General features: G+C 50.3%; 1 protein-coding gene across 5 annotated transcripts in view; it reads right to left on the reverse strand.

The window, feature by feature from the left end:
- Positions 1–23511, reverse strand: part of EEF1AKMT1 (EEF1A lysine methyltransferase 1) — an 89158-nt gene that overhangs the window by 39018 nt on the left and 26629 nt on the right. The window lies entirely within an intron of this gene.

Consider the following 23511-nt stretch of genomic DNA (forward strand, 5'->3'; position numbering starts at 1 on the left):
GTAAAGTGGTTGTCCACTTCCGGGTAGGTAATCCACCGTTAGATGGACCCTGTGATGGTGTCCACCAACAAATGCATTGTGCTAATGCTGATAACTGTGTTGAGTGTGTACCACTCTGATTCTGAAAGTAGTACATAGCAGTTATGTTGTCTGTGTGGATAAAGACTACCTTTTGCTGAATGTGGCAAAGAAGGATTTGAGTGCTAAATGGATGGCCAGTACCGCCAGGTGGTTGATAAAGAGACCCATATAAACTGTACGATCAGGTCCTGTAAATTCGCCCCACCCAGTTAAGGAAGTGTACATAGTGATGGTCACCTGTGATACTGGGTCGCAAAAGGTCTAGCCCTGCAACAGATTGCTGCTCTTCCACTACTGCAGAGGGTGATGACTGCTGGCCCAAATCAACACTTGATCTTCCCAGAGACCCTACACTTGTGACCTTTGTGCCACTAGACACTTATGGAGCAGACGCATGCGGAATCTGGCATTGGGGAACTATGGCAATACAGCAGAGGAGGCGAATTACCTTCCTGACACTTATTTGGCCATCTGCTGAAAAAGGAGGCAGTAACGAATGGAAGGCTTGGATTCTTACTGAGCTGGGATAAGCTCTAGAAGGACTGAATTTGAAGGGTCTAAAGGCGGGACTTTACGGTGTTGATGGTGAACCCTAGATCGAGCAATGAGCTTGATGGCAGGTCACTCCCCACGCTGCTGCATGGCTCTGCCTGCTTTGTTTTTGCCTAATCTTGTATTTTTCCCCTGTGCCTAACTTGCTTTCTTGCCCAGACTTGTTTTTATTCCCCTGTGCATGTACTTGCTTTCTTGCCCAGACTTGTTTTTATTCCCCTGTGCCTGTACTTGTTTTCTTGCCCAGACTTGTTTTTATTCCCCTGTGCCTAACTTGCTTTCTTGCCCAGACTTGTTTTTTATTCCTCTGTGCCTGTACTTGTTTTCTTGCCTAAACTTGTTTTTCCTTCCTGTGGCCAGTTGTCCCGCGGCCCCCGCCCGTTTTTCCCACCGCTGCATCCCCGCCCACCTGCAATCCCATTCGCCGCCCCGCTCCCGCCTCCCAGCTGCTCCTCCCTCCCACATCCCCTCATACGAAAGCCGCTGGCACACCTAAGGCAAGCCCGTCCGTGCCTGGACCTCGCCCTGCGCCAGGACCCCTGGACACCACGACGCCCGACACCGCTACGATGCCAGAACCCTCCACGCACTCAACACCGGACAATCACACACCTGCTTCCTGGCCGCCCCGAAGCGCACCCACGGAGCTTTCACCTGCCGGAACTGCAGCATCACAAGCATCCGCCCCACCATGCTGCCGACCAGGAAAGAACCCAGCCACCTCAGATGCATCCTCTTCAACACCCGCTCTGCCCGAAAACATGCCGTTGAACTCTGGGACCTACTCGACTCAACCTCCCCAGACGTCGCCTTCCTGACGGAGACCTGGCTGAACCCCGCCTCAGCACCCGACATAGCCATAGCCGTCCCGGAAGGCTACAAGATCACCCGCAAGGACCGCACCAACAGAGCGGGAGGAGGAATCACCATCGTCCACAGGAAGACTCTCAGAGCCTCGGCCAACACCGATGACACCCTCAGCACCGCCGAACACATGCACTTCCAGATCCACACCGACCCCAACACCACCCTCAGAGGAACCGTCATCTACAGACCGCCCGGACCCCGACCACAGTTCAGCGACTCCATCGCCGACTTCGTCAGCACACACGCCCTCGCCTCCATGGACTACATCCTCCTCGGGGACCTGAACTTCCACCTCGAGAACAATGACGACACCAACTCCACCACCCTGATCGACAACCTAGCCAACCTCGGACTCACACAACACTCATCCACACAGCCGGTAACACGCTTGACCCCATCTTCTCCGCAAGCCCCCACGTCTCCTTCAATCATACCACCGAACTCCACTGGACCAACCACCGCTGCATCCACTTCACCTTCAAGAAACCCACCACGCACCACCGCACCCAACAGATGCCTCACCGCTGCTGGAGCAAAGTCACAGAAGACCAGCTAACCACCACCCTCGCCCAGAGCCCACCCGCCGACCATACCGACACCCGCAACCTCAGACAGTGGATCAACTACTGCGCCAACACCCTCGCCCCGATCAAGAAACCCTCCAACAATCATACCAACAAGAAAGCCAGCTGGTTCACTGAAGAACTCCGGGCCTCCAAGCAAACCTGCTGAAAGCTGGAGAAGATCTGGCTCCGCGAACGAACACCGGACAGCCACGCCGCCCACAAGAATGCCACCCGCAGACACCATCACCTCATCAGATCCGCCAAAAGGGTCACTTTCAAAGACCATCTAGACCACAACGCGCACAACAGCAAAGAGCTCTTCAACATCGTGAAGGAACTCTCCAACCCCAGCTCCAACACCAACAACGTCCCACCCTCGCAAGACCTGTTCGACGCGCTGGCCACCTTCTTCCACCGCAAGATCACAGACATCCACAACAGTTTCAACGGCACGACCACCCCGACAACCACTGAGACCTTCGCCTCCACAACCATCATCCGCATCAACCGCCTTCTCTACTGGACCAACATCAACGACGATGACACCATCAAGATCATGAACACCATCCACTCCGGATCTCCGTCAGATCCATGCCCACACCACATCTTCAAGAAAGCCAGCACATCCATCCCACCCCATCTCCGGAAAGTCATCAACACCTCCTTCGAGAGAGCAACCTTCCCGGAGAGCTGGAAGCACGCCGAGATCAACGCCTTACTCAAGAAACCCAAGGCGGACCCCAAGGACCTCAAGAACTTCCGGCCCATCTCCCTGCTCCCGTTCCCGGCAAAGCTCACCGAGAAGACCTTCAACGAACAGCTGACCCGCTACCTCGAGGAGAACAACATCCTGGACCCTTCCCAGTCCGGGTTCCGCAGCAACCACAGCACCGAGACTGCCCTCATCGCCGCCACGGATGACATCAAGTCCCTGCTGGACAACGGAGAAACGGCGGCCCTCATCCTCCTGGACCTGTCAGCCGCCTTCGACATGGTCTGTCACCACACACTACGAACACGCCTCCACAACGCTTGGATCCAAGAGAAGGCCCTGGACTGGACCACCTCCTTCCTCTCCGGCAGAACAGAGAGAGTCCGCCTTCCCCCCTTCCGCTCCGAAGCCACTGAGATCATCTCCGGCGTACCCCAGGGCTCATCCCTCAGCCCAACCTTGTTTAACATCTACATGGCACCGCTCGCCCGCGTCGCCCGTCGGCAGGACCTCAACAGCCTCTCCTACGCCGATGACACCCAGCTGCTACTCTCCCTCACCAAGGACCCCGACACCACCAAAACCAACCTTCACGAAGGAATGAAGGCCGTTGCTGAATGGATGGGGAACAGCCGACTGAAGCTGAACTCGGACAAGACGGAGGTCCTCATCCTCGGATCCAACCCTTCGGCCTGGGACGACTCCTGGTGGCCGACCGCACTGGGAACCGCTCCAACACCCACCGACCACGCACGCAACCTAGGGGTCATCCTCAACTCCACCCTCTCCATGACTAAACAGGTCAACGCTGTCTCCTCCTCCTGTTTTAACACCCTCCGCATGCTCCGTAGGATCTACGAGAAGAACAATCACCCAGGCCCTTGTCAGCAGCAGGTTGGTCTATGGAAACGCCCTCTACGCAGGAGCCTCGGCCAAACTCCTGAGACGGCTCCAACGCATCCAGAACACCTCTGCACGCCTGATCCCTCGCCGCAGCCACATCACACCCCACCTGAGAGACCTTCACTGGCTCCCAGTCAACAAGAGGATAACCTTCAAGCTCCTCACCCACGCACACAAGGCACTCCACAACACCGGACCAACGTACCTCAACAGACGGCTCAGCTTCTACATCCCCACCCACCAGCTCCGCTCTGCCGACCTCGCCCTCGCTACAGTCCCCCGCTTCCGAAGAGCGACCTCAGGCGGCAGATCGTTCTCCCACCTCGCCGCCAAGACCTGGAACACCCTCCCCATCCACCTACGGCAGACCCAAGACCTGCTGACCTTCAGAAAACTCCTCAAGACCTGGCTTTTCGAGCAGTAGCAGCATTCCCCACCCCAGCGCCTTGAGACCCTCACGGGTGAGTAGTGCGCTTTACAAATGATATGATTGATTGATTGATTGAAGCACTGATGATCGTTTGTGCTCTTGATCAGCCAGACATTCAAGTAAGGGAATGTGTGGATGCTGCTCCTCTGTAGATGGGTAGCTACCTTGGCAAGACACTTTGTAAACTCCCAGGAGGTCGTGGTGACCTCGAAGGATAGTACCTTGAACTGAAAATGCTGGAGACTTACCACAAACTGGAGCTACCAGCTATGAGCAGGGTGGATTGGGATGCGCAAGTAGGCATCCTTCAGGTCAAGAGCAGTCATGAAATCGCTTTGCTGTAGTAGAGGTATGACATCCTGGAGTGTGACCATGTTGAAGTCCTCTGACGGGATGTATTTGTTGACGCGCCTGAGGTCGAGGATAAGGCAGGGAGACCAGGCCTTCTTGGAGGAATCAGGAAGTACACCCCTTTGCCATGTTGGTTTGGTGGCACAGGTTCTATGGCTCCTTTGCAAATGAGGGCGTTTACTTCTTCCTGAAGGAGGCACTGATGTTCCTGTCAAAGAGGGTGTCTGTAGTGGTGGTGGTGGTGGGGAGGGGTGCATATGTGGAAGTATTGCAGTGAGTTCTAGACAGTGGCTATGCCGTAATATAGATAGGATAGAACCCACTGATCTGAGGTGATCGACTGCTGCAGTCCCAGAAACCTCTGGCGTCTTCCCCCAACAGGTGAAGTGTGATTAGGAGGGAGGGGTGAGTATAAGTGAGTCACTGTTTGGCAGAGGTGGCTTGTCTGGCCGGTCTGCTTTTCCTTTTACCCTGGAAATGGCTACCCCTGTAGCCTCCCTCTTGAATAGCCCCATGAAGGGGTTTGTTGCAAGTCTTCTCTAGCACTTGATATCTTCACTAATCATTTTCCTCATTCTCCGTTTCCTCTCCCCCTCCTTATTTGTTTGTTTCTCTTTCTTTTTTGTGTTCTCAGTTGTAGTTCACATATTGCAAACTTCTCAAAATCACAAAAACTAATCTTTAGTATTATTCACTTTTATACGTGCATACCATGCAGGGATGAATGCAATTTGCCTGTCAGCAGAGACAACGGAATGTGGACGCAGTTAGTACCTATGATATTTTATATATGAATATTGCCATGTGTGCTGTGCTTACGTGTTCGTTCTGACTATTTGGTGATAACACACAATCTTCTACACCTGAGCCTACAGAGGCACCTTATTCTCTGTAACCATAACGTACGCAAAAATTTGTGTTGTGAATGTATAATATAAAGATTAAAAAATTTCAATAAAGATATTTGAAAAAAAAGTGAGACACATAAAAAATGTTTAAAAAAATGAAGGGGTTTGTTGCAGCTGTAGCCTCTGATAAGAAGTAGTGGCTTTGAAGAAGGTAGCCTTGGCCTTTCCTTTGAGTTGTGACCTGCAAAAAGAACCCCAGGGAGAAGGCGTCTGGAGGGCCCTCTTGGCCTTCACAGTATCTCTGCACTCTTAATTTTTTCGGGCATCGGATCAACTGACAGTCCAAAGAGATGCTCTTCAACAAAGGGCAGGTTGAGCAGATGCTGCTTTACTTCTGGCATGAAGTCAGAAATATGCACCCTAGAGTGGCAGGGAATGAGGACTTTGGAGGTAACGCTGCGTGCTGAAGTCTTAGCAGCATCCAGGGCACACCGAATAGTGTTGTTGGAAATGAGTTTACCCTCCCAAACGAGTTCTTGGCCTCGCTTCTTTTACTGGTCTGGGAGATGTTGGAGGAGCTTGTCCATCTTGTCCCAGTGTGCCCGGTCATACCTGGAGGCAGGCTGACGGAGTTGGCGATGCACCAACAAGTGAGCAGCAACCCACTTGGGTATTTGCACACCTAAGAGCCGTATGTACCACAAGAGAGTCTGGAAGGAGTTGTTCCCTAATGTATGCAGGTTTGAGGGTGAGGCTTTATATTTTTGTCAACCCTTGCGGTGACCACCCTGGCTTTAACGGGCTCCTTGAGCACCTCAGGAGCAGTCTTTAGGATTCTCTAAATCATAAGGAGTCATTGTATGGATAGCTGGGTAGACAATAGTGTCTCCACAAGGAAATTCTCATCCTTTTGGACTTTACACATTTTCACTTTATGATAAGTGCCTGCCCTCTGTACGACCATATGGTAAGAGTAGGTGTTATTCCGTGGGGATGCCTTGACAGGTTAAAGGTCCGGATCAGTATCCTCAGGTGGGTCTATTTCATAATCATGTGGCTGGGGGGCAAATGGAGGAATTCAGCTGTTGGCCTGGATTGTTCACACCATGGACAGAAAGTAGTAAACACTGGTGATTTGAGCAGAGAGGCAGCAATGTGGTTGAGGTGAAGTGGAGAGGGAGAGGATGGAAGAGGAGGAGGTGGACGGGGGTTAAGGAAGCAGAGAGCTAGTGCCCTGATCGTGGTGCCTCTTTGTCTTGGCTAGTGGTTCTGGTTACGGGTGAAGAGCTTCCGCAAAAGTCAATTTCTATATGCGAGGAATGGAGTCTTGAGCCTTTGGTGGACACTGGGTAAGGATCATGCTAGTTTGTGGATGGATAAGGATCCGCTTCTGCCTGGCATCAAACTCGTCACGAAGACCTTGCAGGGTAGGGTGCTCAGACGTGATGGAGGACGGGGCTGAGGGCACCAGGTGCAGGAGCTGGATTTTGACTCTCAGGGGCCAAAGTCAGTTTGGGTGGCACCTGAGCATTCGGATCTGAAGCTGGTCTGGAGGGTGTCTTCGATGCGGGAGCCGAAGGAGTTGCCAGTATCGAAGGTGCTGTTGGTGTGGGAGCAGTGGCCTCTGCACCATATCCAAAGCTAGATTTTAGCGCCAACTCTGGACCTTGGGCCGTGGTGTACCGGAAGCCTGACACTGGGCTTCGGGGATCAATGCCAGACCCCCTTAAAGGCGGTACTCATCCTCAGTTAGGGAATTTCAAGGTTGAGGATGTAGGAATGTCATACTCACAGCAGATGCTTTTCCTGTCCGGACCATGATGGCTGAGGATCTTCAGTCTCGGATTCCGAGTGGGAACTTGCTTCATGGCTGAAAAGCAGAGGCTGCTCGGCTGAGGGTCCCAGCTGTGGTTCTCCCTTGACGTCCCTGTTTCCGAAGTGGTTGGGGTGTTGGCTCACTGTTGCTGCACCATGGGTCATCGACCAAGGTGTCAATAACATAAATTTGTTTTCAAGCGAAAGGCAAGGCATGAGGAGAACAAGGCCTCGTTATGGTCCGTGGACAGACAGAAGTTACACACCTGGTGGAGGTTTGCCCAGGGATATTTCCCACAAGACTTTGGACAGTTCTGGAATATAGTCCTTTCCATCACAGACTGGTCATTCTCTGAGCAGAAAGGCGACGGAGTAGAAGGGTGCCGAAAAGATACAGGTTGCTGAGACAGACGGGGTAGCACAGCGATTCTAAAAGCAGAGTAGATACACCGATTGCTTTACGAATGGGTCTAGATGAACTGAATAGGATAGAAGACTATCACCAGGGGGCATCAACATGGAGCTCAGTAAAGACAGAGCCAAACCTGAGGGTGGAGAAAAATTAATCTAACAATGGAGCTGATGCCCGTGTGCCTTACCAGCAACAGATGGAGTCACTATACCTCATGACTCAAAGACATCTTTGAAGAAAATCAAGTTTCACACGTCCAAGCCCAACACAGGATAGCAGGAGTATGCAAAGCATGTGTATCTAAATATGCAAGAAACATATACACATACACGTGTATAAACACACAAATATTTCCGGAAGTTACCAAGTCCTAATTGTAGACAAATCTAACCTCATGTGACACATAACACACACAAATACACTTTGTCATTAAATAAACTAAACCAGCCAACATTCAGAAGCCTTACGTGAAAATGTATGTGTAACATTACTACTACTGTATCAGTTAACATTGTGATTACAATCAGGTGATGCTAAACAAATGCACAGAATTACTCAATCATCATGAAGTGTTACCGCCTGTATATTAAAAGAGAAACTGTCAGTTTGGTCTGGTAAAGTCAGGTTTGCTACACATCATGCCACACAAGATATCTGTGGCAACTTCAGAAACATAAATGTTTCTATTTGTGAGGAATTGGAGTATATTATTTGTTGCGGTTGTGAGACCTCACCATGTAATATACTCACCAACCCCTTTAGGACCAGTAGGCTTTCTTTGTTAAACCCTTTAGCTCAACCCTGGGTAGCTGTGGTTCTTAGCAGCAAGGTATGCACAAGGTTCAAGGATCGTGATCCGTGAAGACTATTGCTGCCCCCACTGAGACTGTATGTATCCCTGTTTGACTCTTGCTGAGTGCGAGTTATGCATGAACATTAGCCCCACCTGGGAATTATTTTAAAACCCTCCATTTTAATTGGTGCTTCACTTACTTGTTTTTAAGCCTGTTCAGTTCACTTCTTCCTTAGCGCCCACGCTCACCCCGGGTTCCATGGTTTCTGGTCTTCTTTCTTGTCAAACACGCGAATGAGATATGGGATCTCGTCGCCTCTCAGTCCCCAGACATCTGTTTCCTGACAGAAACATGGCTGAATCCGACCAACCTCCCAGCCATTGCTCTAGCCATTACTGATAACTACATACTGATTAAGCTAGACAGAGGACCAAAACTAGGAGGTGGCATTGCCAATGCCTTCAAAAACACAACCAATGTAACATGGGCTACGACCACTATCTCGTATGCCGTAGAGATGGGTATTTTTAAAATAAATCTCTCTGCTTCCGATACCTGGAGCGGAGCCCTGATCTATCGCCCCCCAGTTTCCAAGTCAAATTTCAGCCAACAGCTGGTGGAAGAATTAGCCTCCCATGTCCTTGCCTCAAATAAATTCTTACTGCGAGGTGACTTCAATTATCAAGGGGAAGACCACACCAACTTCGAAGTCTCTAAGCTTTTAACGGACCTGGAGACTCTAGGTCTCTCCCAACGAGTCATAGGCCCCACACATATAGCGGGGCCACTCACTGGATCAGCTGTTCTCTAACTCTGAACTTCTAGAATGTAAGGTACCAACCCCCTCACATGGAAGGATCATTTCTCCATCACCTTTTACATTCAGTCTCCCCATCCTCCCATCTCTAAGAGTAATAGTAGACCAGCACCACATACTTACAAACCATGGCATCGACTTACTACTGACGCCTTTAGGGACTTTTTTCCCTTTGCCTGCCGCAAAACAATACATAGGTCACCAACCTACTGGAGTCCTTCAACGCCGCCCTCACCAAAGCCCCGGACGCCACAGTCCCCTAAAAAACAACTCTAGCCCCTCCAAACATCGTCCCTCAGCCTCTTGGTTCTCCTCCGAGCTTAAGCTAGAAAAATCAAGGTGTAAGCACCTAGAGGGACGTTGGCGTAGAAGCAAATTGCCTCAAGTTGAGAATCGTTATAAACAAGCCCCGTCTTGCTACCATCGTAATATCAAACTTGCAAGGTGTGATTCTATCATTAATCAAAATAAGCAGGCTGGTAACTACCCTAAAGTATTTTTTAACATAGTTCATGATTTTATCACCCCCCCCCCCCCCGGGCCTGTGTTCAGTCTGCCTCTGAATCCCAGAAATTCTGTGACTCACTGGCCAATTTTTTTCAGGAGAAAATCTCTCACATTTACAGAAAATGTTACCTCCCTTCCATGCCTGGAGTAGGACCACTAGTCACAATGGGGGAAAAGTCTAAGGAGTCACCCTATGTTCTTGACAGCTTAATGCCATTCACCCTTAAGGAAATCTGTAGCTCTCCGACGACAGCTAAATTCGATTCCCATCTGGATATCTATCCACCCAAAATAATGGCTCTGTTGGCCAACTATCTTTCCCCAACGATCCTAGAGGTCTTTAACTATTCGGTGAAATCTGGCTCCATTCCACCTGAGTGGAAGACGGCATGTGTATAGCCAATCCTAAAAAAAACCAACCCTGGACCAAAAATCTCTGGCCAATTACCGGCCCATATCCTTGATACCTCTTCTGGGTAAACTACTCGAAAACCTAGTTAACAAACAATTAGTTACCTACCTAGGAACCAATAACATTCTAGAGTCCTCCCAAGCTGGCTTTCAACCTGGCCATAGCATGGAAATGGCGCTCTTGGCCCTGACCGATTGATTACCTGCGCCATGGGTTGGACGCAGGTAACTAAGTTATGCTTGTGCTGTTAGATCTCTCAGCAGCCTTTGACACAGTCTCTCCAGAGGCTGCTGGATAGACTGCGAGAGATCAGCATACAGGGCCTTGCACTAAAATGGCTCCAACATTTTCTGGAAGAGAGACATCAAACTGTCAACCTGGGCCCATATTCTTCTCGTAAGACAATCCTGGACAAGGGTGTCCCACAGGGTTCCTGCCTGAGCCCTACTCTGTTTAAAGTCTATATGGCTTCCCTTGCCAGGATTGCTTTGAAACAATCTCATATACATTTGACAAGGACCTGATAGCGGCTAAAAACTGTTTCACCCTGGGCATGCAAGCCATCTCTGATTGGATGAACAGAAATTTTCTCCAATTAAACATAGATAAGACGGTGATTATGCTGTTTGGGAAAGCTACCTCTATTTGGACAGATGACTGACTGGTGGCCTGTGGAGCGGCAGCGGCACATACCTCAGTGCAACGATGTCCGAGCGCGGGGGTCCTGTCCCCCGCGCCCGGTCAATTAACGTCCCGGGCACCCAGGACACCTTCTCTTTGTCGTCCCCTGCAGGTACTGGCATCGGAGCTTGAAAGACCGGAAACACTCGCCAGTAACCCCGAAAGTGGACAGACGGACAACAACCCGGAAGGTAGAAAAAGCCCCGAGGACGAAGGAGAGGCGTTCAGAGCAACCGACTCGTGGCAGGAGGCAGCGGACAGCGACGAACCCCGGAGAGAGAGCGGAGCAGCACGGCAAGACCGAAGCGAGGACGAGGAAGAGGACGTCTGGACGGAGGACTGGTGGCGTCCTCAGGAGGAAGCTGGAGAGCGGCCGCAACTCGGACGAGAGTTGCGGCGGGGCACGTGAGTACACGTCACCCTTTCTCAGTGCCCCCTCCTGTATATAGCTGTAGATAGACTTGTATATAACGTAGACTTCACGAGCACAGAGATAGAGTATAATTTACCTACTTTTCACGCGCACTGTAACAAAGACCGAGCACTGCCCAGCACCTGACAACCCTCTTCCCTCCCGCCTCTTCCTAGCCTGTTCCATCCTCCTTTACCGTCCCCTCCTCACAAGCCGTTTTCCGTACCCTCTCACTCCCCGGTGTAGGTGGTGGTATTCCGATTGTGTACTCGGACTAAAGCCCTTACGCTTCTCTCCTTTTTCAAGCCTCCGAGGAGTCCCAGTACCATACCGAGGAGACTACTGGCGGAACAAGGAGAAGCAGGACCTGATCCCCAACGACCTCTCCGAGCCTGGTCCACAGCCGTATCCATCAGCCCAGCAACCCTAGGAATCTACCCTGCGACCTTCCCTCATTGTGACTTTGTGCATCTGTTGAATAAAAACTCCTGTCATAGCTCACTATATCCGGCCTCGCCGCCTGTTATTCCGGTCCGCCCGTCACCCAGTTCCACATGGCCTCACCAACTGGGCATCACTCCTGCGCCTAAAAAAGCCGTAAAAAATCTTGGCATGAAAATTGACCTAGGTCTTTCACATTGAAAGAGCACATCTTGGCCACCACAGGAGTATAATATTGTAACATGCGCCTTCTGCGCAGAATATTCCCCTACCTTCCAACCTCCAGCCGTAAAACTCTAGTACATGCCTTAGTATTAAGTAGATTGGACTACGGCAACGCCCTCCTTGCAGATGTAAATGCGACCCTAGTTGCCAAGCTCCAGGTAGTCCAGAATACTGCGGCCAGGCTTGTTCTTAACCTCCCTTCGGGCACGTCCTCGGCTCCGTTGCTGAGAGAACTACACTGGCTTCCAGTGAAGAAAAGGTTTAGTTTTAAGATCTGCTGCCTTACCTACAATGCCCTAAAAGTAAAAGGCCTGTTATACTTGCAACAAAAAATCAAAACTTACACCCCAGGACATTGCCTAAGATCCTGTGACAAAGCCTTATTATGTGTCACTCGCATTCATCTGACGCGTAGTGGAGGAAAGGCTTTTTCCTATCTGGTTCCCACTACTGGAACAAGCTGCCACTCCATGATCGCACATGCTCAGACTACTGCAAATTTAGGAAACTTCTCAAATCCCACCTATTCTAATCCCTTCCGCCCCGATCCCTGCTTCCGCACAAGTGCAAAGATGCCCCGGGTGAGTTGTGCACTATATTAAATACATATTGAATATGCTACTTACCAGTATGCATCTGTTCTTGGCATGTAGGGCTGCTAACATTCATATCTTAGCATTAGATCGCCGCCTAGTGTTGGGCTCGGATGATCGCACATTGTTGTCCTGGAAGAGTCTTCGAAGTATCCTGAGATAGGTGGCTCCTCCCCTGGACTACAGTGCGCATGGGCATCGGCTCCATCCCCAGATTGTTTTTCGCCATTGTGGCAGAAGATGGAGTGAAAAGTGTAAAGGATGTCCATGCTAATGAATAAATACAATAGTATATCTGCAGCTGCGACAGGCACCGGGGAGGAGGGCGGGCGATATGAATGTTAGCAGCCCTACATGCCAAGAACAGATGCATACTGGTAAGTAGCATATTCAGTTCGAGGCATGTGGGCTGCTAAATTCATATCTTAGCATAGAATACATAGCAGTCCCTCCATCAGCGGCGGTTGCCCGTGCCAGCTGCAGAAACCTGAAAAAGTGTCTTCAGAACAGCCTGTCCTACAGCAGCTTGCTGCTTGGAATGCACATCAACACAGTAGTGTTTTGTAAAGGTATGTGGTGTAACCCACGTGGCTGCTCTGCAAATATCCTCTAAAGGAATGTTCCCTAGGAAAGCCATGGATGCCCCCAGTCTGCGTGTGGAGTGCGCTCTGGGGGGTATTGTTAAAGTGCGCTTGGCTTTTTGATAACATATCTGGATGCACTTAACAATCCATCTGGCTATCCCTGCTTTGGAAATCGGGTTGCCTTTGTGTTGTGGTGCGAAGGCAACAAAGAGTTGTTTTGTTTTTCTAAAGGGTTGTGTTCTGTCTATGTAGTACATCAACGCCCTCCGTACATCTAAGGTATGGAGCATTCTTTCCGCCACCGTTTGCGGGTTTTGAAAGAATGCTGGCAAGTCAATAGTTTGGTTTAGATGAAACTGTGACACCACCTTCGGAAGGAATTTGGGGTTTGTGCGTAGCACTACCCTATTTGGATGAATTTGAATGAATGGCTCTTGGATTGTGAGCGCCTGCAGCTCACTGACACGCCTCAGAGACGTAATAGCTACAAGGAAAGCTACTTTCCACGTAAGGAACTGGAGTTCACACGAGTGCAGTGGCTCAAATGGTGGTCCCATCAGTCTGGTGAGAACGACATTGAGGTTCCACACCGGAGCTGGCGGTGTTCTTGGGGGAATGACTCGTTTCAGACCTTCAAGGAAGGCTTTAATGGCGGGCACTCTGAAGACAGAGAGGTGCTGCCTGTTCTGGAGATAAGCCGCTATGGCGGATAGATGTATCCGAATGGAAGTGTACGCTAGATTGCACTTGTAAAGATGCAACAGATAGCAGATGATGTTGGGGATAGATGCATTGATGTCATTGGCTGTACAGTAAATGACAAAACGCTTCCACTTTGCAGCATAGCATGCTCTAGTAGTTGGTTTCCTCGCCTCCTTGATGATGTTCATGCATTCCGGAGGTAGGTTAAGGTATCCAAACTCTAGGACTTCAGGAGCCAGATCGCCAGGTTGAGCTGTTGCGGATCTGGATGCTGAATTTCTCCATGGTTCTGCGTCAAAAGACTGGGCGTGAGGCGCAGTCTTTGATGCGGCACCACTGAGAGTTCGAGGAACGTGGTGTACCAGGCCTGGCGCGCCCACGTTGGAGCAACTAGGATGAGAGTCATCTCGTGCTGCCTTAGCTTTCTTGCGACCAGCGGTATTAGAGGGGCTGGCGGAAAAGCGTACGCAAATTTGCCTGACCAGTTCATCCATATCGCATTCCCCTGCGACTGTGGGTGAGGGAACCTGGCGGCAAAGTGTTGGCATTTTGCGTTCTCTTTTGTGGCAAACAGGTCTATCTCCGGATGACCCCACTGCTGGAAGTACGGGTGGAGGACAGATGGGTGTAACTCCCACTCGTGCATTTGATGGCTGTACCTGCTGAGCAGATCCGCCATCTGATTGTCCTTTCCTGGGAGGTGTTCTGCCATGAGGAAAATGTTCCTCTGAATGGCCCACTTCCACATGCTCTGAGCCAGATGAGACAGCTGTGGCGAGTGGGTGCCTCCCTGCTTTTGAATGTAGTACATCGCGGTCATGTTGTCCGTCCGGACTAGCACGACTTTGTTGCACAGATGTACAATGAAGGACTTGAGCGCCATGAAGATTGCCATCAGTTCCAGATAGTTGATGTGCATCTTCTGTTGCTGCGTCGTCCATAGTCCCTGCACTGTGTAAGTGAGCACATGAGCTCCCCATCCCTGGAGAGATGCGTCCGTTGTCAGGACAATCTGCGGCACAGGCTCTTGGAACAGTCGGCCCTTGCAAAGGTTGTGTGGAGTCCACCAATGCAGAGAGTCGTACGCCCGACTGGTAACCAACACTAGGTCTGTCAATTGCCCACGAGCCTGTGTCCACTGATTCGCTAAGCACTCCTGGAGCGGGCGCATATGTAGCCGTGCGTGAGGGACTATGAAGATGCAGGAGGCCATCATGCCTATCAACTGCATGAACACTCTCGCTGGAAGCGAGTGTTGTGGCCTGAACCTTTGGATCAGAGCCTGCATGCTGTCTATCCTGACTTGGTTTGGCTGAGCCATGGCCGTCAGGGTGTTGATCGTCGCACCTAGGAACTGCCGGACATGTGCCGGCTGAAGATGCGATTTTGGGTAGTTCAGGGAGAAACCCAGATCGTGAAGAAGGTGAATTGTAGTCGACATGTCTGCGGCGCACCGTTGCTCTGACTTGGCTTGCACGAGCCAGTCGTCTAGGTAGGGGTAGACATGGATGTTCTGCCTCCTGAGGTGCGCCGCTACTGTCGCCAGACACTTGGTGAACACCCTCGGGGCTGTGGTGACTCCGAAGGGTAGGACCTTGAACTGGTAGTGCCTGCCTTGAATAGTGAACCTGAGGTATTTCCTGTGTGACGGGTGTAGTGGAATGTGGAAATAAGCATCCTTGAGATCTAAGGTTGCTAAGAAATCTCCCTGGTTTAGCAATGGAAGAATCTGTTGCAGTGTAAGCATGTGGAAATGTTCTGATAGTATGTACAGGTTGAGGGGACGTAGATCTAGAATGGGTCTGAGAGATCCGTCCTTCTTTGGAATAAGGAAGTACAGGGAATAAACCCCTGTGCCCTCCTCTCCCACAGGCACGAGCTCGATTGCTCCCTTTTGCAGCATCACCACTACTTCCTGCTGCAATAAGAGCAAGTGCTCTGCGGACATAGGCCTTTGCCTTGGCGGGATGTTGGGTGGAGTGGACCTCAACTCTAGGCAATAACCATACTGGACTAGTTGTCGCACCCACCTGTCTGTGGTGATGTTTCTCCAGACGGGCAGGAACTGCTGTAGTCTCCCCCCGACAGGTGTTAGGTGGTCGGGGGGCAGTGACAGAGAGTCACTGTTTGGCTGGAGCAGAGGAGCGGGAGCTGTTGTTTCCTCTGCCGCGACCTCTGTTGCTGTTATTTCTGTAACCTCCCTTGTTCTGTTTTGTGAACGAGGATTGTGCCCCACCTTTAGAGAACTGGGATTGTTGACCCATTTGTCCTCTGGTGACTCCACGAGCACCTGAGCGACGAAAATTGCTGCCACGAAACTGTTGTGACTGCAGGGCCCCCATGGACTTAGCAGTTTCTGTGTCCTTCTTTATTTTCTCTAGGGTGGTGTCAACATCTGGACCAAACAGACTATCAGGATTGACTGGCTGATTAAGGATTGTTGTCTGAATATCCGGTTTAAACCCTGAGATGCGGAGCCACGCTTGTCGTCTCAGCATAACGCTAGTGTTGATAGCTCTAGCAGCTGTGTCCGCAGCGTCAAGTGCACACTTGATGGCTGCGTTTGAGATTAGCTTTCCTTCCTCAATGAGCAGGTGGGTGGCTTCTTGGAACTGTGGAGGCAGGTGTTGTACAATCTGTTCTAGGGTGTCGTAGTGCGCCCTATCGTAACGCGCCAAGAGTGCCTGTGTATTGGCGATGCGCCAAAAGTTTGATGCCTGTGCAGCTACTCTTTTGCCCCCTGCCTCTAGCACTTTGGACTCCTTATCCGGGGGAGGAGCTTCACCCGTTGTCTGGGAGTTGGCACGTTTCCTGGCATTGGCGACCACAAGAGAGTCCAGTGGCAATTGTCCCCGGATGTATGCGGGGTCCGCAGGTGCAGGTCTGTACTTTTTTTCAATGCGAGGGTTGACTACTCTCGCTCTTGTAGGCTCCTTAAATATGTCCCCAGCATGCTTGAGGACTCCTTTAAGCATAGGCAGTGTCTTTACTGTCCTTTCAGAGACTGAAAAAGTGTCGAAAAGGAAGTCTTCCTCAACTGGGTCGGCATGCATGTCCACATCATGATTGGCTGCCGCCCTTTCGAGTAGTGCATGAAAACCTGCTGAATCCTCAGTCGGGGATGCACGTGCATTAAAAAGCTGCGGGTCCTGCCCCACACCCTGGGTGTTCTGGTCACCAGTGTCATCATAGGAATCCGGTTGTGCATCAGGTTCATTGATAGGGAAATTGTACTGCTCGTCCTCATCATACCCCTCACCCGCAGAGTGTTCTGGGGAGGGAGTAGGGCTCCGTCTCGGAGGAGGCTGGATTGGTTCCGTGAGGCCTGAGGCGTCAAGGGGCACCCTCTTCTTCTTTAGTGGGATGACATAGGAGTCCACTGGCTCCGAAGTGATTTTCCTCTTATAGAGGGTCAGTGTGCCTGTGTCAGCGTCGATGAAATGCTCTGAATCGTCCTCTGATTCGAGTACCCGACGTGGAAGCGGGCCAGTCGGTGAAGAAATCACCTTTTTCGGTGCCGATTTGGTTGAAAATGCTTTCGGCGCCTCCTTCGGCGGCAAAATAAAGAGAAGTTTCCCAGAGGGCTTCGCTGGAGTGTCCTTTAGCGGCTGCGGCGATGGTATCGGAGCCGACGGGGCAAAGGCCTTCTCCCTGATTCTTTGCAGTGATTCGGCTATGAGGGACGGCTCACTCACAGTTTGTTTCGGCGCTGACGAGGATGGTCTTATCTTTCCCTCTGATCCGACGTCCTTGTGGGCCTTGTGCGCTTTGGGCGCGGATCCTGTCTTTACCGCCTCCGATTCCTGTGTTCGGGGCGCAGACTTCTTTCCGTGTGCCTGCGTAGCCTCCTTGGAGCCGACTTTGGCGGGCTTGGACGGCGTCGTAGCCGCTGACCCGTGCCGACCATCTTTTTTGGAGGACCCCTCCTCTGGCGTCGGTTTCGATTTTGCAGCATCGGAATCGACTGACTTCTTCGACTTCTGCGGACCGGAGGTCGACGGAGTCGATGGGGTAGCGGGCACCGTCGTTTTCACCGGCACGGCAGCCATCTTAGGGACACTCGAGTCCTTAAGTTTCGGTTTCGTTTTCGGGTCGGCCATTTTAGGTGTTGTCGATCCCGATGGTTTCGGTTTCGAAACAGTCTGCTCAGCAAGTAAGTCCGTGGCCGGGCCCGAAGGCGGGGCTGTGGCTTGCGGCAACGGGTCTTGGGTAAGGCCGACAGGCGATCCCGTGTCCCGGTCGGTATCCTCGTAACCTTCGGGGCAGAGCTCGTCCCCCGAGCTGTCTGCCGCTGCCCCATAAATCTCATCGTCGTCTCCTACCTCGTCGACGTATTCAAGGCCTTGACCCGCGACTCAGTCGTCGTCTCTCGGATCCGCCTCGACCTCCGTCTCGGGTGGGGAGATTTGGAGATGATGACCCTGGTCCTCTTCGTCCTGGTCGCCGAAGATGTTCTCCGGATCCGGGGCCGCTTGTTTAGCTTCCATGCGCACCGCGCGCCGAAGCTTGAGAGTCTTCTTTGAGCGGAACTGTGCACACAACTTGCACTTGCCGTCGTCGTGGTCAGGCGAAAGGCATTTGTTACACACGGGGTGTAGATCGATGTGTGGGTACTTGGACCCACAGAGCGGGCAGTACTTAAACGGGCTCCGCTCCATGTCCGAAAAGTTTTGCAGTCGTGTCGCGATGAGAAGGCCTCAAAGTTCCGAGAGCGAAGAAAACTCCGCTTATTCCGGCTCCAAGAGACGGAAGACTCGAGACCGTGCGCAGACAATACCGACGCAAGAAAATCGAGGCCTTTTGGCCGCTAAAAGTTAGTTTTTCTTGGTTCCGACAGTAAGACGTCGAGACCACATCCGAACCCAATGGCGGAAAAAAACAATCTGGGGATGGAGCCGATGCCCATGCGCACTGTAGTCCAGGGGAGGAGCCACCTATCTCAGGATACTTCGAAGACTCTTCCAGGACAACAATGTGCGATCATCCGAGCCCAACACTAGGCGGCGATCTAATGCTAAGATATGAATTTAGCAGCCCACATGCCTCGAACATAACATAACAAAGGAACAAGTGTAAAGCATTTAAACAGCACCAAAACAATTGAAGTAGAAATAAACAAGACACCACAATGAAAAAGATCCACTGGAGGGTTTCACAAATATAGAATTTACAAGGTAAAGTAAATATGCACTTTTTACAGCAATGACAAGCCATGACAATATCTTCACACAAGAGGAGCATGATGTTGCAAGTATGCTTTAGGCTAGAATTATGTGCCCTTTGAGGGCATTTCTGCAGTGACCAAGGGATGGGGGGGGGGGGAGGGCAGAAGGGCATGGTGGACATGCAGCTGAATTTGGGATGGTTGGTTGTTAAGTGCTTAGAAATATGTGCCTTTTTTTAAAAATACTTGGGGGTTTGTAACATTCCCCAATAAATTCCATACTGGAGTTAGCATAGTAAAAGCTTTCCTGGCCTATTTTTGGTAAAACTGCACTTTTCCGGGGAAGCTTGCCTGGCCTCTAGATGGCAGACATGTAATTGAGCTCTTTCTTATATTGCTACAATCCATTCATTATTTGTTTCATCCATGCCTTAAACAGGCGGAAACATGGCGTAGCGGGAAACGCTGAAGGCTGGCTGCGCATAGAGACCTTCACCGCCAGGATCGACCGAGTTGCTGAGCAGATAGCTGGCGTGGCCTAATGATATCGGTAAGGCCTGCTCAGTGAACTCTGCTGCCGGCATCGTCTGCGTAGAATCCTCGCTGGCGTGACGGCGAGGAGCGATGGCAGATTACCCACGACTGCTTGAGGGAGCGGTTCATGCTGTGCGGCGGCGTCTTGGGGGTTGCTCGCTGAGAGTGGACTGCCTCCAAAAGCCTCTCATCTGGTGTGACTCCCGGGTCATCAGTGGCGCGAAGACTCCGGTAGGTGGAGAAGGGGCCTGTGCCATACTGGCTCCCGGAGCGCATTTGAGCTGCTGCAATTCGCTCGTTCTCCCCTCATTGGCTGCATCACTGCTGGCCCCCATTAAGCACTGCTGAGGGCGTTAATAGAGGCGCCATCTTTGCTGCAGTGTGGCCCCCAGCTGCATTATAGCATGTACGGCGCATGCTGTACCTGCCCTGTAAGGGGGGGGGGGGAAGATGGAATGGGACAAGCACCTGGAAGGCAGGGAGGATACTACATTTGCCTCCAGTGGTGATCACCAACACAGGAACCGCAGCTTAGTCCTGACAGGAGGGCAAGGACTACAAACATGGGCATTTAATCGGCACTGAGGCACAAGGTCTGGTCCACCTGGGAGGCATTAATTAAAGAGCTCCATTGTGGGTGCAGTTTAGAGAGCAGGCTGGTTACTGGTGGTCACAATATTGCCTGCAGCTAAACGCAGGGAGAGAGTGAGCGGGTGGCCCAGCACGGAAGCCCTACTCTACAGGTGCCGCGGAAAGTCGGTAACCTAAGCACAAGTGCAACCTAGCTACCATGGGAAAATTGGACAAAACACAAACCAATTTACAATTTGATCACTGTAAGTTGGTTAGACTGAGGGAGGATGGCATGGCTCAGAGTAGGGAGAACAGGGAGCTACAGGATGTGAGACTGTATGAGATCTACGTCATATACAAGACGCCATGCAGCAAAGCCTCTCCACGATTGACGGTAAAATAGACTCTCTCCTACCGTATGGATCGCATGTCAGAGAGGATGGGCAAGTAGGCGGAAAGAATCGATATGGTGGAGAAGAGAGTCTTAGAAATAGAAGACCATGATGTTGATGTTTCCTAAGGGCTCTATTAAGACGGGTGGGGGTGGGGGAGATATTTATTAAGCTAGTGAATGTACTTTATGAAAAACCCACAGCTCACGTGAGAGTGAACGGACTCCTGTCGAGAACCAATACTCATAACGAGAGGCACAAGACAGGGGTGTCCTCTCTCCCCTTTGCTGTATGCCCTGGTTGTGGAACCTCTTGTCTGCGCTCTCCGCGAGTATCATGGACATTGGTTAATACAGTTTCCCCAGTATAACCTAATAATAACAGCTTATGCCGACGATACTCTTCTGTATGTTAGCGAACCTTTGCGGAATTGAACTCCAATTCTACAGGTGGTGGAGCGCTTTGGACGGCACTTGGGGTTGCGCATTAATTGGAATAAATCCATTGCGTTCCCTTTGACCCCCAATACCTTGCAAGTAGAGGTTGACTATCCCATTGCATGGTCAACGGAACAAACTTGTTACTTGGGCGTGCAGATACACTCTGACCCTAACATAGTGATTCGTGAAAACTACGGAAAGGCGATACAGATGTTATCAGATTCTATTGGAAAATTGATTTATTTACTGCTATCTTTATTGGGCCGGGTTTCTCTACTAAAAATGATAGTGCAACTCGTTTTTTGTTTCAATTTGTCAATATACCTATTCTATTCTACCTATTCTTGGCAAAATCATTCTTCGGCACTCTGAGGTCCCATTTGATTCAGCTTGTGTGGGCGGGGAAACAACCTCAGGTGCGATGGGAAACCCTGATTAAGCCATATGCAGCAGGGGGACTAAACGCTCCGGACTTCGAATTATATTATTGCACAGGGCAGCAAAAGCATGCATTTATTTGGCTACATGGAGCCCTGGATAGCCCGCAGTTGTTCAGGGAAAGGAAAGCAGTGAACCCCTTGTCACTACCACAGTACCTGGTTAGTGAGCCGCAAAGGCGATATCACTCCATTGAGCCAGTTGGGTGCACGAGAAATTTGCTCTGGAGAACGACTGGCAGGCAGTGCACTACACTACTTTACTAGCACAAAATGCCTTTGGAACTGTGCAGCTGGTTGCCAATGGGGAAGGAGAAAGAATTTCGTACCGCAATGCGGTCCTTGGGTATTGACACGCTAGGTGCCTTCTTTCAAGATGGGGTGGTCCGGCACTGGGATATGCTGCAAATAAACACTTCAGGAACCCATACGCTCACAAAGGCATGCACTTCAGTCATCACTAGGGGAGGAAATGTTAGAGCCACGCAAATATACCCACTTCACATATTTATTGCATGCTAAGTCTCCACAACACATTATATCAATATTGTGCACGCTCTCCCGGACAGAAACAAGCCCCCTAAACTCGAGATGATTACAAGAATGACTCACAGATTTACAAATAGACATTACAGATGAACAGTGGACAGACTGCAGTGCAGGTACTAGATCAATTTCACAAAATCATCCCTTAATACACTTTAAGTATTTGCAGAGAGTGTATTATATCCCAGCTCGTCTATATAAGTGCGGGCTCAGAGAAGATGACAGATAATGTAGGTGCGAGACGACAAACGCAAACTTTACACACCTTGCGTGAGACTGCCCGGGAATACAGAAGTTGTTTGAGGAGGTACATGTAGTAAAACAGGAAATGGCAGGTGAGCAGCTAACTTTGACCCCATTGGAAACCCTTCTGGGAAATACAAGAGGGTTCCCCAAGAATACACGAAAGTTACTAGCTCTAGGTGTATTGATAGCAAAGAGAAGAATAGCACTGCGTTGGATGAAGGGTCCTATCCCCACTATAAAAGAATAGTGCACAGATTTGTCTTACCGTAACATACACTCTGAAAACTTTAATGCTCTTATGCCTACACGTTGCTAGCCGAAAGTAATTTGGGAACTGTACAAAGCTTACCTGGCAAGGCAGGCCGCTCTGGATGACACAGGGGAAGAACAAGACAGAGCAGGGATTGGTTGACTCTGCGGTGTACAATGGGACTGTGTAACACTCATGTCAGAGTTCACCATATAATGTAGCAATGCAGGGCCTGATAATCTTAGATAAGACTGGTCTACCCTAAGGTAATTACAAGGCTACTACATAGTACCCTCTGCAGCATGAAAGACATGCTAGCTTAAAATGAAGTGTTGGGTGGTTGTACCAACTACGCTGTCAATACCAAGACTGTACTGTTTCTCCTTGCTGTTTCTGCACTTAATGGAAAGTTTATTGTGTATAATGTTTGTATGAAAATGAAAATCACGTTTAAAAAAACACTGCAGTTTCCCCAGATATTCTAGGACTGGAGTTAGAATGGTAGATTTGAATTGTAAATTTGCACTGCCAGCACCCACAAAACCCTCTGCTGCCCTGATGGTGGAAATGAAGGTAATAAGCAAATATACAGAAAAGGAACAGTTGCACATGATAGTTGCGGGGCAAGGTATTGGGGGGGGGGGGTGCGGGGAGAGACTCAGAGACTCACGTCATGTCAGGTAGATTGACCAAGCCGTTCAACCCCAACTTCGAGTCAATCGAGGTGTGAGCTCTTAAAAAGTGGGAAAACATTGGTATATGTATATAGGGTCAGAGCAAATGCCCTCTCTGATGACTGTCAAGTGATTAACATATTACAAGTCCATAGCTATACAAGTGGAATCCATCAGTGAAACAACCACTTAACCACAAATAAAATGTCCATCCAGGCCTTTATATTAGTGATGAAGGGGGCATGGTGGCCCTTAAAATTTTTACTCACTTTGTTGTCCAGATTATTCCTTTGGAGCTCTGTTTAGAGCTCCCACTTTCGAAAACGAGCACACTGATTGTCAAAATATCCAAATTTAAATCTTGTAGCAAGAATGTTTTTTTTTCTTAGAAATCTGCTTAGTTATGGCACATTGCAGCATAAGGTATATGTATTAGAGCTATTCATTTTCTATATTCTTGCACAGAGGGGGAACTGACATTATAATACCCAATTTCTGGAGTTGAGATGGAAACCGGTTAAAGGTCTCTCATGCAAAACATATTAGTCTA

The sequence above is a fragment of the Lissotriton helveticus genome, chromosome 8, assembly GCF_964261635.1.
Source record: "Lissotriton helveticus chromosome 8, aLisHel1.1, whole genome shotgun sequence".
NCBI lineage: Eukaryota > Metazoa > Chordata > Amphibia > Caudata > Salamandridae > Lissotriton > Lissotriton helveticus.